Source organism: Eubalaena glacialis, chromosome 5 (assembly GCF_028564815.1).
Source record: "Eubalaena glacialis isolate mEubGla1 chromosome 5, mEubGla1.1.hap2.+ XY, whole genome shotgun sequence".
In the NCBI taxonomy this organism is placed as follows: domain Eukaryota; kingdom Metazoa; phylum Chordata; class Mammalia; order Artiodactyla; family Balaenidae; genus Eubalaena; species Eubalaena glacialis.
The window spans coordinates 78,636,660-78,651,843 of record NC_083720.1 but is presented as its reverse complement, the minus strand read 5'-3'; the positions used below and the strand labels follow the sequence as shown (position 1 = coordinate 78,651,843).

At 42.5% G+C, this 15,184-nt stretch overlaps 1 long non-coding RNA gene and 1 pseudogene across 6 annotated transcripts in view; one reads left to right on the top strand and one right to left on the bottom strand.

The window, feature by feature from the left end:
• LOC133092688 (uncharacterized) overlaps positions 1-770 on the bottom strand; it is an 86,477-nt gene extending 85,707 nt beyond the window's left edge. For 4 of the 6 annotated variants that reach the window (XR_009701105.1, XR_009701107.1, XR_009701110.1 and 1 more), the window contains exon 1: positions 650-725. This is a non-coding gene — a long non-coding RNA (uncharacterized LOC133092688). Of the gene's footprint in view, positions 1-649 lie in introns of all 6 variants that reach the window. The other 2 variants (XR_009701106.1, XR_009701109.1) reach the window with 2 other exon arrangements.
• Positions 771-1,413: 643 nt separating this feature from the next.
• LOC133091792 (nitric oxide-associated protein 1-like) lies at positions 1,414-7,082 on the top strand (annotated as a pseudogene).
• Positions 7,083-15,184: the final 8,102 nt, after the last annotated feature.

Here is a 15,184-nt window from a genome sequence, read left to right as displayed (position 1 = left end):
AAATACACTAAACATGACCAAGAATTCTACATATAAAAAGAAAAAAAAAAGATATATTGGTCCTGTTCAGCGAAACACACGCCACCTAGAACTGTGTCATCTTGTGGAAAGAGGAAATGGAAAAGTCATCTTTTAAGATAATTTACTTCGGCATATGACAGCATGAAGGAACGCCAAAACAGACTAATCCCTGCTCCCCTCCCCTCAATATTCTTTGTCCCCGGTGTATTTCCAGAGCCTAGCACAATGCCTAGCACAGGCTGACGCTCAAAAATTCAACTATTCATAAATTCATTAACTCTGGCCTTAAGGGAAATCAAGAAAGGAGTCCTTTGCTTCAAAGTCGGAACAACAGAACCTGTCACATGGTTCTGCGCGCTATTTTCAACACGGGAAGGGAGTGTCAGATTCACCCAGGGGCAGACAGATGAGAGAACAACAGTCACCCTGACCAAAATGATAAAGGCTACGTTCCCTGCACCCTCCACCTCTCAAAATCCCGGATTCGTTCGCGGCCTCGGGAGTGTGGGGAAACGACTGGGGCCATGGGGCGGCGGACCGGGGAGGAGGCCGCAAATCCTCAATTCGTCCAGCTACCCGTTTCCCCCCTTAGATGGGTCGCCGCGGAGCGTTCTGAGTGGTCACCTACCCTCGTGTGCGTCACACATATTGACAAACGGTTCACGAGAAGCTAACTCTCAAAACCACAAAGAGAAAAGCCAAGCGCCCACAAACCTACGCAGCGTCAAACGAAAACATTTCCGTATCGGGCGTTCCCAGAATACTCTGCGTCTCATGGCGCGGGAGGGGCAGGGGGCGCGGAAAAAAACCCCCACAAAGGCCCAATATTAATTCTGCGCCTGCGCAAAGTGTAGGTTAAGGTTTGCTGACGGCTAGAACTGCACATGCGCAAGTTGTGGGCTGAAGCTTCAAGTGGTTGAAGCGGGGGGGGGGGGGGGGGGGGAGGGGGGGGCTGCTTCTACACTCTTACCTTTGGATCTAGCCAGTGAAAGTTTTTGCTTTTTAATGCTGTTGCACAAATAATGACACATGAAAAAAAAAGCCAAGAAGATGTATTAATAAAATGTTTTTACCATTGTAAAGCAATTATACTCTAATAAAGATGTTTTAAAAAAAAGGATTTTATTGTGGCCATATGTCTGCGGCATTCGATTTTCTATTTTTTTCCAGTTCCAAAGACAGAAAAACACGAAGATTTTTAAAATGTGACTTCTCACCAGCAGATGGTGCCAGCGCGTTGAAGAAGCCTGAAAGTGAACAAAACCTCACTCGCTAGCCTATTCGACCAACCCACCGTAGTCTAAGTCCCCGGTGCCTTTATCTTGGTTTCAACTGGGCTCTCAGGCCACAGAGCCTTCATCGCGAGAACTCACGAGATTAGACGCGAGAGGAGGAGCCGAAGTGAGGCGCTGACAAATGACAGCTCTCAGGTAGTCTCTACTGTTTTACTCACATCTGGGGCCACAGAGCACGTGCGAAAAGGTGGTTCAGCCCCTTTTGCCCACGCCCGCGTTTCTCATGCTGCCCACGGGCCTCACTCGTAGGCTGCTATGTAGCTTCCTGCGGGGATCCACTCCCACGGTAGCGGGTCATGGCCTCCGGGAGACGCTCCTTAAGAGGAGATGTGAGGCCAACTCCTCCCTGTACCCATCCGGCCTGGGATGTGGGCTTCCCCGTGGCGCGACAGCGACTGGAGATAACCAAGGAAGGGCTGACATGGAGGAGAGTTTTCTGTTCCCCGAGTACGTCCCGGATTCGGAGCCCGCAGTGACCCTCCAGGACCAGCTGCGGGAGCTGCAGCAGCGGCAGGAGGAGGAGGAGCGACGGTGCTGCAGCGGCGGGAGGAGCGGCGGCAGCAGGAACTACGGAACGGCCGGCAGATGCACCCGGACCGTATGCCAGCGCTGCTGACTGCTGGTGCTTCACCGGCGCGCCCTGCCTCTGCAGGTGAGCCGCGAGCAGTACTGGAGCTGGTGACCGCCGCGCTGCGGCGGCCCAGGCTCGCCCTGGTGCCGTACATGGTGGACCTGCTTGATCTGCCCGACGCCCTGCTGCCCCACCTGCCCACGCCGGTGGGCCCCAAGCAGCTGATCTTGCTGGGAAACAAGGTGAATCTGCTGCCCCTGGATACTCCCAGCTACCGACAGCGACTCCGGGAGCGACTGTGGAACGACTGTGCCCGCGCCGGGCTCCTGCCGCCCCCTGGCTACCGAAGGCCACAACACCCCCAGCGGGGACCGGCCACGGGACGAGCAGGAGAAAGCGAATCATTCGCCCAAGTCCAGCACGATGCTCAGAGACGTGCGGCTCATCAGCTCCAAGACTGGCTATGATGGAGTCGAAGAGTTGATCTCCGCGCTCCAGCGTTCCTGACGCTACCGCGGCGACGTCTACCTGGTTGGCGCCACCAACGCTGGCAAGTGCACTCTCTTCAACACACTCCTGGAGTCCGATTACTGCATCGCCAAGGGCGCCGAAGCTGTTGACCAGATGGTCTGGTGAGCCTTAGGGCGCCCGTCCCCATCGTTTTCTGAGACGCTGGAAGTCTGATCGTGGTTCAGGCACCTAATCCTATATCTTTCCTTAATGTCCACTAGGGGCTGGCTGGAGCCTTCCCTTTAAAAATTACCTACCTACTGTGGTCACATTTCTCTTCTGTGTCAGTTTAGTGCTTGGAAATTCGGTATATGTTGTAGTAACTTTCCAACAGAAATAATCAGAGTACTTCTATGTACCAGTCCCTCTTCTAGGCACTGTAGGTGAACTAGATGACAAAGTAGTTTCTGTTATCTTGGAGGTTTCCCTCGTAGCTTTAGTTCTTTGTATATTTCTCCGGAAAATCCTTCTTTCACTTTCTACACCTAGCTCCACCCCTCACTTTCTCTTCATATCTTGAGTTTACTCATGAGATTACTATACAGATTTAACATTTGAATAATTCATTAATGCAATATGATGTGTGGCTTCGCTGAGAAGAAATGTCAAATATGTGGCTTTAAGAAACGTCTGTAGTAATTGCAAAATGGGTGCTTCTATGACCCTGTTTGTCATAGAAGGCAAAACTAAATACCTCATTTGTTCCTTTGAAACCAGTAATTAACTTTGAAAAGCTGTTTTTCTCTGTAGAGAACTTTGGTTGACTTATACACACAGCGATTTTATACTGGTTGGTAGCTTTTCATTGTATAAAATAAGTTCCTTCTTCCTTTCTTAAGGAAAATCAGTGAACTTGGCTTACAGTTGTGGCTTCCTACTTCCTTCCCGTTCACATTACTTCATTGGACAAGGCGGACACTGTATATCAGAAGCACGGGGGTCATACGTTACTCAAGGTGAGGCAACACGCTTTGATGGTTGTATAGTTAGGTTAACACACCCTGTAATAGTCCCACGGCCCTGCTAAAAAAGCCTTTGTTGGACAGAACCAACTTTGTTACACCATCAGCTAGCTCTCCCCGACCTTGTTCACCTTGAGGATTTTGGCTATAAAGTGAGGTGGGCTCTTATAGAAAAGGGATGTTGGATTGGACTGATCCTAGAATAGTGACAGAGCTGGGTTTTCTCTAGGTGACACTGTCCAATATTGTAGCGCCATGTGCCTATTTAAATAAGTTAATTAAAATGAAATAAACTTTAAAATTTAGTTCTTCACTTGCACTAGCCACTTTTCAACTGCCCAGCGGCCACATCATTGCAGAGAGTTGTACTGGATAATGTGAGTGAAGAGAAGTTACAGATTTTCTCACAGCTGGGTGATGCTACTGGCATCTAGTAGGTGGAAGCCAGAGATGATGCTAAACATAATGCGATGCACAAGACAGCACCTCACAACACAGAATTATCTGGTCCAAAATATGAGTAGTGCTGAGTTGAGAAGCCCTTGTATGAGTGGAAAAGCTCTCCTCCGAGGTTCTTAATCCCAGGCACTTAGAGATTATCGTACCTTTTCTCTCCTGCTTTACTTGCTCCTTCCTTTGTCCTGTTAAGGAGTGTGTTAAAATTTCTCTGACCTTTAAAAAACAAAACAAAACTCACTGTCCCACTCGTTCCTCCTCTTTACAATCAAGCTTAATCCTGCTCCTCACGTCCCATCCTCTGCAGTCCCTGTTGTGCCCTTTCTATGCCACTGAAATTGTTCCAAGTTCACCAGCGACTGAATGGGGCCTGTTTACAGATCTTTAACCAGACATGGGTACACACTGTTGGCTAGTGTGTAGTGTATGATAGTTAAGATCACTGGAGCCAGGATGGGTCCAAATCCTGCTCTGCTCCACCACTTAACGAAGCTGTGTGACTTTAGGTAAGTTTCCTTTACCTCTCTCTGTTGTACCTACACCACGAGGTTGTGGAGAAGATCAAGTGCAAGGGGACTGTTGTCACTGCTACGTAAGTATTTGTGGTGATGAAGATTATGGGGCATACCTACTGCAAAAATAGCGGGTACGTCCAAGGAAGAGGTGATTTACCATTAATTAATGCTCATACAACTGAAAATAAGTCAAAACACAAAATACACACCCGCCCTTCAACAAGGATAAAACCAACCTGACTTGGGAAGTAAATGCTTCTTTCTCTCTGGATTTCCTAAGAAAGCCAGAGTGAAATTAAAACTCCATCGAAATAACTGCCCTAAAGTTAATACTCCAGAGACATGTAGGATTTGCAGGGTAGGGCTCCACCCCCATGCATCTGTGTAGTCTTCAGGGTGGACTCACTGATACTTCTCAAAGCAACACTGAGGCTTCTCTCCCGGTGTAATACAAATGGTTTCTTGGGCTGCTCTGTGGCTCATCCTTGCCTTCTGGTTTTCTTACTCACCTCCCAAGTCAAAGTCAATCCTGCCTCCTAATTATCACTGAGACCAGCCTCATAGTCCAAACTGTAATCTACTTTCTTTAGGCTGTTTTGAGATCCTTAGATATTTTCCCAGCTCCCAGTTTTACTGCCTTCTGCCCACCCTCACCCCACCACAGCTGTAGTTCTCAACCAGGGTTGACTCTTACCTCAAGGGAACATTTGACAAAGACTGGAGGCGTTTTTGGTTTTCACAACTTGGTGGATGCTGAGTAGAGGCTGCTAAAAATTGTGCAATGCACAGGACAGCCTCCCGGGACAAAGAATTATTTGGCCCAAAAGGTCAATAGTGCTGAGGTTGAGAAACCCTGCACTACGCAGATTTTTCCAAAATACAAAGCAGGCCACAGTATTCCTTTTTGATTCTTTTCTCTTTCCTGCTTATAATTCCTTGGTAGTTCCACATTACTGAGAGAACTCTAAACTGATAGCCTCATCACTAATGCACACACACATAACATACTCTGCACAGTTAAACTACAGTTCTCTGAACTCATTATCCTTTTTCCAATTTCTGTGTCTGTACATGATACTAACCCAGGATACCTTTCCACTGAGTAACTTTCATCTATTTTTCAAATTCTGCTCTTCATTAATGTTTTCCTTGACCAAACCACGTTCATTACTTCCTTCACAATCACAGTACTTAGTAGATGCCTCTCATCACGTTTCTTACCTTGTAGTTTACTTACTTGCTGTTTCCACCTTCTGATCTCCTCAGGGGTAGGGACCATATAGAACATATTGTAATAGCTATCTTTGTGTCCTTAGTGCTAAACACAGAGAGGTCTGTTAATAAACAGGTAAATTATTATCCAGTTACTTCCAATTCATGGAAACACCTGTAAACATAGAAGCTGAATCTTACCCATTATCCATGTACCCTTGAGAGGTAATGAGGCAGGGATTAATCTCTGTGTCCAGCCAGGCCTGTAAGCACTAAGGTATTTGGAAGGATGTTGCTTTAATTGCCCAAAATTATTGTGTCTAAAGCTTTATGGAGCACTGTAAAAACTGTAAGCTAATAAAGCAAGATTCTGCTGTCTGGAGGTTACCACCAGTTGGATGCCCACATGGGGCCTTTGTCACTGGGATCTATAGGCTTCATCCATCACAAAGCTCCCGGGCTTTTCATTTGACCTAGAAGTGTGATTTGGGTTTTTTTCAACAGTTGAATGTTTAAAAGGATTTTATTCTTGATACCTGTACAGTATTATCTTATCAGTGCCTTACTTAATATTAGAGTTATCAGGGGTTTAATTTGAACTTCCAAATATCTTCATCTCCTCCCAATGGAAGGTTCCAATGGGTGGAGAAGAAAGAATGGCAGGATTTCCTCCTCTTGTTGCTGAAGACATCACATTAGATGAAGAACTTGGGGAATCTGAAGTAGTGGCTGTCATCAAGTTCTCCTCTGCAGGTAATTTTACACCAAGCACTTTTTTATTTTTTAATTTGGCCGCACTGCATGGCATGTGGGATCTTAGCCCCCTGACCAGGGATCGAACCCACACCCCCTGTAATAGAAGCACAGAGTCTTATCGACTGGACCGCCAGGGAGGTCCCTACACCAAGCACTTTTTAAAAGGTGAATAAAGTAGCCTTACTGACTTTTAGTATATTTTTATACAGATGTGCCTTAACTGACATAAGCTGAATATTTTAAGAAATACATACTAGATTATTCATAAGATGTAACCTACTCTGAAAATAAATCTGTACCTTTTCACAAATGCATTGTATGCTTTTAGAAAATAGAGTGAAAGACAGCAGTAGCCTCCCTTGGGTTTCCATTTTGAGCTGTGTTTGGTGTTTTTAATAAGATAGTTGCTAACACCATTTGTGTTCTGCCATGTTCTTGCATAGGCTGGGTAGCAGTAACGCTGCAGTTTAAGGACAAACTGCACCTCCGAGGCTACACACCTCAAGGAACAGTTCTGACGGTCCGGCGCCCACTCTTGCCACATGTAGTTAACATCAAAGGAGAGTGCATCCAGAGAGGCGTGGCCTATAAAACCAAAAAGCCTCCTGCCCTTGTGTACAATCTGCAGAAAAAGAAAAAAAGATAAATATATGAAGCTGACCTGTTCACATTGAAGATTAACGATATAGAACATACTGTATACATTGCATTGCATTAAATATTGCTATAATAAAGCCTTCCGCCACCCTTTTTAAGCTACCAAGGACCGTGCCTCTTTTTAATGAATTGAGTTTGTAAACAGAAATTATTTTTTGCTGGGTACATATATGTGTGTATCTGTGATTCAGATATACCTAAAAAGGAGTTCTGTTGAATTCAGGTTTCTCCCACTATATTTTTAATGAAACCAGATGGCATTTCTAATTTGGAGTCTAGTTGAGAGAGCAACTTAGTTGGCATATGAAAAAATGGCAGAAAATCAATTTCTCCAAAATACATTGGCTTAAATGAGATAGAAGTGAGTATGTGGCTTTGCTCCACGTAGTCATCCAAGGACCCAACTGGGGGAATGTGCCACAGCTTCCATCTCTGGGTCTAAGGTGGTTGCTCAAGTCGTCATCCTTTCGCAATGGGAAAAAGAGAAGAGAGTGAAGAGCATGCAGCTCCCCTACTGAAAAGAAGGGGGAAGTGCTGGAAGTTGCCCACTCACAGCGTCCATTGCTCAACAGTTACATGGCCACACCCCCCATGGGGAAGCTGGAGGATGCAGAGGGAAATGGGGATTTCGGACTTTTATTACTTAAGGGAAGAAGGGGAGAATAGAAGGTGGAAAACAAGTAGAAGTTTCCCTTACATAATCTAAAAGTGCCTGAAAATCTTAGAAAAGAATTCATGTTATGTCTTTCTGGCATTCAGTTTCTTCTGCAAGGATCAGAGCACTTTAACCATTTTATCAACATTTGCCTGTAAACACTGTATAACATTACATCAGTCAGAAGTCTTTACCTTTATGTATTCCTAATTGAGTAAGTGGCACTACAGCTGTGGACAATGAACTGGCCAGCCAAGTCCCAGATCCCAATGTTGACATAAAAGCTCGTGGAGTAAGCTGGCCTGAAACGCAGATCCATGAGCTTCCTATAGACTCAGGTTTAGCATGAACTTTTTTTTTTAAATAAATTTATTTTATTTATCTATTTTTGGCTGTGCTGGGTCTTCGTTGCTGCGTGCGGGCTTTCTCTAGTTGGGGCGAGTGGGGGCTACTCTTCATTGCGGTGCACAGGCTTCTCACTGCAGTGGCTTCTCTTGTTGCGGAGCACGGGCTCTAGGCGCATGGGCTTCAGTAGTTGTGGCACGTGGGCTCAGTAGTTGTAACTCGCAGGCTGTAGAGCACAGGCTCAGTAGTTGTGGTGCATGGGCTTAGTTGCTCCATGGCATGTGGGATCTTCCTGGACCAGGGCTCGAACCCGTGTCCCCTGCACTGGCAGGTGTATTCTTAACCACTGAGCCACCAGGGAAGCCCTAGCATGAACTTCTTAATAGTCCCATGTTCTCTGTCAACGTGTACACTCTAGCTCCCTTCTCACTAAATAAGTCACTGTAGGATAAATGGTATTTTAAAATGCAACTTGTCAAAACTCTGTAGATCTCACTTTCATTGGGTTTCAAAATGAATACTATTGACATCTTGGGGAAGGTAGTTCTTTATGTGCATCCTTCATCCCCAGATATGAAAGGCCAGTAGCAACTTCCCAGCCCCATCCCTCATCGTGATAATTGAGAAAAACCCCTGACGTTTCCAGACCCACCCTCTAGAGGGCGGTAGCTTCCCAAGTTGAGAAAATGATTGGTAGTCGATTTCTAGTTGATTTTGGAGAGAGTGAAATACAGTTAATTTTACAAGTTAAAATTGTGACCATTATATTTCTATCTACTGTTTATAGTTTGGAGCTAGGCCTGAATCTTTAGATAAAATGAAGAAAATATGGTAAACTTAGCATTTGTGGAAAAATACAGAATCCAAAAACTGATGCTGTATTTACCCTGAAAACTTATAATGTATTTTAGAAAGCAGAATATTTCTCCCTCCTTATCTTCTCTCTAGGCTTTTAGACCTCTCAACCAGCAAAGATTCCATTTTTAAATGTTCATAACTTATATTCTCAGGTTTTTCTTACCTGTAAAATTCAATGGTTATGTTTTGACTGAGGCATATCTAAAAATGTTCCAAGGTATTTTGCTAGCAACTTCAAACAGTGCAATTTACTAAGTAAGTTTCAGTTTCCCTGGTTGTATTAGTCTCTTTGGGTCATCATTTTCTCATCTGTAAAATGGGGGAATGACAGTAGCTATTTCAGTCCTAACATTTTATGATTCTCAGCAAAAACAGGCAGGAAAGCCAGGAAATGGTGGTTATAATGCCTCAGACAGAAAAGGCCCTCAGACCTCAGACAACTGTGCCTAGACAGTTGAGAACTGGTGCTAGGATCTGCTATTAATTTACACCACATTCTGCCACCCTACTGCAGCCCAGGATCACTGCTGTTCTATCCAATTGACCCACAATGGATTTTGGTTTAAGAAAGTTCTCTTACTGTGTTGGTTTCTGAGCATACGTCAGCTTACTGATACTTCTTAATCCATTGATCTTAGTGTGAAGAGTGCCCTTCCATCATTAATCATTTACACTACGGCAGCATGCAGGAATTAGTAAAGAGTAGAAATTAATGGCAAGGTGTCAGTACAGCCCCCTCATGTCCACAGAACAGAGGTTGTTTTGAGGGGCTAGAAAATGATTTAGTAACTTTATACCAGTTGGTTCTGCAGCCTTGTTGTGTTCAGCATGTCACCCCTTTTGTATTCATGACACCTTAAAAGAAAGAAAATATGTGCCATCAAAGAGTTTTTTGACTTCTATGTGATATTAAATATGCATTTTTATTTTTTAAAGTTCCATCATATCTTTCTTCCCCTCTTTAAAACAGGAGCATTTTCTTCAAAGTTACTGAGACAAAGTGAAGTTTAAACATTTTGCATTTTTAATCACCATAAACAGCAAGCCCTACTAATCACTAGGTCTTTACTGTGTAGTTCCACAGAGTCTAAATTTGTTTATGTTACTTGCAACAATTCCCATGACAACCAAGGAAAAGTGGAGCACAGATGCAATCCTGTGTGCCTGTGTTTCTTGATCACTCAGACGCTTTTTGCAAAATGGAAATCAAGGCTAGTTTCCTGCAGATGACTAACTTGGAGCTCCAGCTGTGCCGGACATGGCAGAGCTGTTATTCACCGAGTAGGCACCCAGCACTGAAGCTGAGGAGAGCTGTTTTGTAGATGGCCTCTGATCATTTACCCTGGCTTCCCTCCCACTTGGCTCTGTCTTGTGGAGCAATAGAATCATTTCCATTCTTTCTCAGAATGTTCCATTTTCTCTTGGCTGCTCTCTTCCTCCCCGGGGGATTGTTTTCTCTCAACTGTCAAAGAGTAGTGCTTAAACAATAAAAACAAAACTTCAGACTCATGTGAATCCAATAGAGAGCACCTCTGCCTGCTCTTAATGTCTCTGTCATGTTGTCTGCCCCACTGATGCCCTGTAGTGGGTGGGAATGGCTAAAGATTAATATTTTAACATCATGTAGGAATGATGCCTCACTTTTCCCCTTCATGTCAAAGACCATCGATATTCTCTCATTTAATACAGGAGTTTCATGATCTGATTATTAAGTCTAGACCATCCTTAAAACACTGTTTTGCAGAAGCTTCCTTTTGCTTCTCAAACAATTCTCAGAATTTACCTTCTGGCTAATCAACCTAGCAGAAGAATTTGGTCATAATATTCTCACTGGTAGGTGCAATAGGTATGATGCTTAATCACAGACAGTCAGTACCTCTGGCCAGTAACTGTGGTAAATCTGAGAAAACTGAGGCCACACACAAAGACACACATGCTAGAGAACACATCATCAGGTGATTTTGGACATGAGAGACTGCCAAGATCCTTTCTAATTTTTCAGTAAGTCTCTCGAAAACAGCCAGCATTCAATGCATGAATGAATGAATTAGGAGGAAGAGGGGACTTTTTTGTTTTGGGAGTTGGTTTTTGCCTTCCCTGAAAAATAGCAATAGAGCAGACTTAAATTTGCTTAGTAACTTGACACTTTTCTAGGGTTTCTTCCTGTACTGCCTAAAGACAGTAACTCAGGACAGTTGTATGTGAGACTATTCGCAGCTGCTATGATCATGATAGCCCATATAGTTTCTTTTTATTCCTTTATATTTTTATAATAGTAATAATAGCTAACTCTTGTTTAAGCACGCACAATGAGCCTGGCACTTTTAAGTACTTTACATTATTAACTGAATCCTTACAACAATCCCATGCAGGTGGTATTGTTATTACCTGCATTTAGAGATGAGGAAGCTAGGGAACATGTAACCAGCCCAGGGTCACACAATGAAGGAGTGATGGATCTCTGATTCAAACAAACCCAAGCAGTCTAGCCCCAGCACCCTGTGGGTTTGTTTAATTATACAGTAAAACTGACTTTTTTTTTTCCCCTTTCCATGTACAGTTCCATGGAGTTTAATATATGTACAAGTTAATTAACAACCACCATAATCAGGATACAAAACAGTTCCACCAGCACCCAGGTTTTAACCACCACACAATACTTCCTCTATATACTAGAACCCATTACAAGGCTAAAGGCGAGAAGACGAGAACTTTTCAACATTAAGAGGAAAACGTGTTATCTTAGAAAAGAAAAGCAACCCACTTTGAAGACCTCAAAGGTTATGACACAATTTCCTTGGAAACCCTGTGTTACTGCCACTTAGTTCTCTTTCTATCTTCCTTTGAACCCTCCCATATACAATTCCAGCCTGAGAACATTCCTCAGAGCTAGGGTGTGTGTGTATGATGTGCTGCACCCTTGCTGTCTGACTTCACCAATGCTATCCAAATCTAAAGTGTCTCACTGTGATTTTCATGCTGTCTTACCATCTCAGGTAGTTTTAAATTGAAAGTGCTTTCATGGCTGGCTGGGAATCTTTTCACATTGCTAGTGAGCTTTGTCAAGTACCACGGACAGATCACAGCATGAGTGGAGATCCTGACCCACAATTCTGATTAAGAAAATAGGAAATTACATACACAGGAAATTTGGAATGCAAACATCCAAAGAAATACACCAGTAAAGTATCCTAAAAAAAAACTGATATAAAGTCCTGATCCTGAGGCTTTAAAAAGTGCAGTCATCTGCAGTTACAGAGCCAGAAGAGAGGTCAGCAGGCAGCAGCTTGACTTCTACATTTGTGCCTACAGCTGTGCTGGAAAATATGTTCTACTCAGAATTTACTGCTTCTCATGAAGGTCTGTACTTGATCTGAGAACGAAATTATCGATGGAGCTCTACCCACCACCAGTACCTCCCATCAGGAAACTTCCACAAGCCTCTTAGACAGCCTCATCCACCAGAGGGCAGACAGCAGAAGCAAGAAGAACTACAATCCTGCAGCCTGTGGAACAAAAACCACATTCACAGAAAGACAGACAAGATGAAAAGGCAGATGGCTATGTACCAGATGAAGGAACAAGATAAAACCCCAGAAAAACAACTAAATGAAGTGGAGATAGGCAATCTTCCAGAAAAAGAATTCAGAATAATGATAGTGAAGATGATCCAGGACCTCGGAAAAAGAATGGAGGCAAAGATCAAGAAGATGAAAGAAATGTTTAACAAAGACCTAGAAGAATTAAAGAACAAACAAACAGAGATGAACAATACAATAACTGAAATGAAAAATACACTAGAAGGAATCAATAGCAGAATACCTGAGGCAGAAGAATGGATAAGTGCCCTGGAAGACAGAATGGTGGAATTCACTGCTGCAGAACAGAATAAAGAATGAAAAGAAATGAAGACAGCCTAAGAGACCTCTGGGACAACACTAAACGCAACAACATTCACATTATAGGGGGCCCAGAAGGAGAAGAGAGGGAGAAAGGACCAGCGACAATATTTCAAGCGGTTATAGTCAAAAACTTCCCTAACATGGGAAAGGAAATAGCCAACCAAGTCCAGGAAGCACAGCAAGTCCCATACAGGATAAACCCAAGGAGAAACATGGTGAGACACATAGTAATCAAATTGGCAAAATTTAAAGACAAAGAAAAATTATTGAAAGCAGCAAGGGAAAAATGACAAATAACATACAAGGGAACTCCCATAAGGTTACCAGCTGATTTCTCAGCAGAAACTCTACAAGCCAGAAAGAAGTGGCATGATATACTTAAAGTGATGAAAGGGAAGAACCTACAACCAAGATTACTCTACCTGGCAAGGATCTCATTCAGATTCGATGGAGAAATCAAAAGCTTTACATATAACCAAAAGCTAAGAGAATTCAGCACCACCAAACCAGCTCTACAACAAATGCTAAAGGAACTTCTCTAAGTGGGAAACACAAGAGAAGGAAAGGACCTACAAAAACAAACCCAAAACAATTAAGAAAATGGTCATAGGAACATACATATCGATAATTACCTTAAACGTGAATGGATTAAATGCTCCAACCAAAAGACACAGGCTTGCTGAATGGATACAAAAACAAGACCCATATATATGCTGTCTACAAGAGACCCACCTTAGACCTAGGGACACTTACAGACTGAAAGTGAGGGGATGGAAAAAGATATTCCATGCAAATGGAAATCAAAAGAAAGCTGGAGTAGCAGCACTCATATCAGATAAAATAGACTTTAAAATAAAGCATGTTACAAGAGACAAGGAAGGACACTACATAATGATCAAGGGATCAATCCAAGAAGAAGATAGAACAATTATAAATATATATGCACCCAACATAGGAGCACCTCAATACATAAGGCAACTGCTAACAGCTATAAAAGAGGAAATTGACAGTAACACAAAAATAGTGGGGGACTTTAGCAACACCTCACTTACACCAATGGACAGATCATCCAAAATGAAAATAAATAAGGAAACAGAAGCTTTAAATGACACAATAGACCAGATAGATTTAATTGATATTTATAGGACATTCGATCCAAAAACAACAGATTACACGTTCTTCTCAAGTGCGCACGGAACATTCTCCAGGATAGATCACATCTTGGGTCACAAATCAAGCCTCAGTAAATTTAAGAAAATTGAAATCATATCAAGCATCTTTTCTGACCACAACGCTATGAGATTAGAAATCAATTACAGGGAAAAAAACGTAAAAAACACAAACACATGGAGGCTAAACAATACGTTACTAAACAACCAAGAGATTACTGAAGAAATCAAAGAGGAAATCGAAAAATACCTAGAGACAAATGACAATGAAAACACGACAACCCAAAACCTATGGGATGCAGCAAAAGCAGTTCTAAGAGGGAAGTTTATAGCTATACAAGCCTACCTAAAGAAACAAGAAAAATCTCAAGTAAACAATCTAACCTTATACCTAAAGAAACTAGAGAAAGAAGAACAAACAAAACCAAAAGTTAGCAGAAGGAAAGAAATCATAAAGATCAGAGTGGAAATAAATGAAATAAAAACAAAGAAAACAATAGCAAAGATCAATAAAACGAAAAGCTGGTTCTTTGAGAAGATAAACAAAATTGATAAGCCATTAGCCAGACTCATCAAGAAAAAGAGGGAGAGGACTCAAATCAATAAAATTAGAAATGAAAAAGGAGAAGTTACAACAGACACCGCAGAAATACAAAGCATCCTAAGAGTACTACAAGCAACTTTATGCCAATAAAATGGACAACCTGGAAGAAATGGACAAATTCTTAGAAAGGTATAACCTTCCAAGACTGAACCAGGAAGAAACAGAAAATATGAACAGACCAATCACAAGTAATGAAATTGAAACAGTGATTAAAAATCTTCCAACAAACAAAAGTCCAGGACCAGATGGCTTCACAGGTGAACTCTATCAAACATTTAGAGAAGAGCTAACACCTATCCTTCTCAAACTCTTCCAAAAAATTGCAGAGGAAGGAACACTCCCAAACTCATTCTATGAGGCCACCATCACCCTGATACCAAAACCAGACAAAGACACTACAAAAAAAGAAAATTACAGACCAATATCACTGATGAATATAGATGCAAAAATCCTCAACAAAATACTAGCAAACAGAATCCAACAACACATTAAAAGGATCATACACCATGATCAAGTGGGATTTATCCCAGGGATGAAAGGATTCTTCAATATACGCAAATCAATCAATGTGATACACCATATTAACAAATTGAAGAAGAAAAACCATATGATCATCTCAATAGATGCAGAAAAAGCTTTAGACAAAATTCAACACCCATTTCTGATAAAAACTCTCCAGAAAGTGGGCATAGAGGG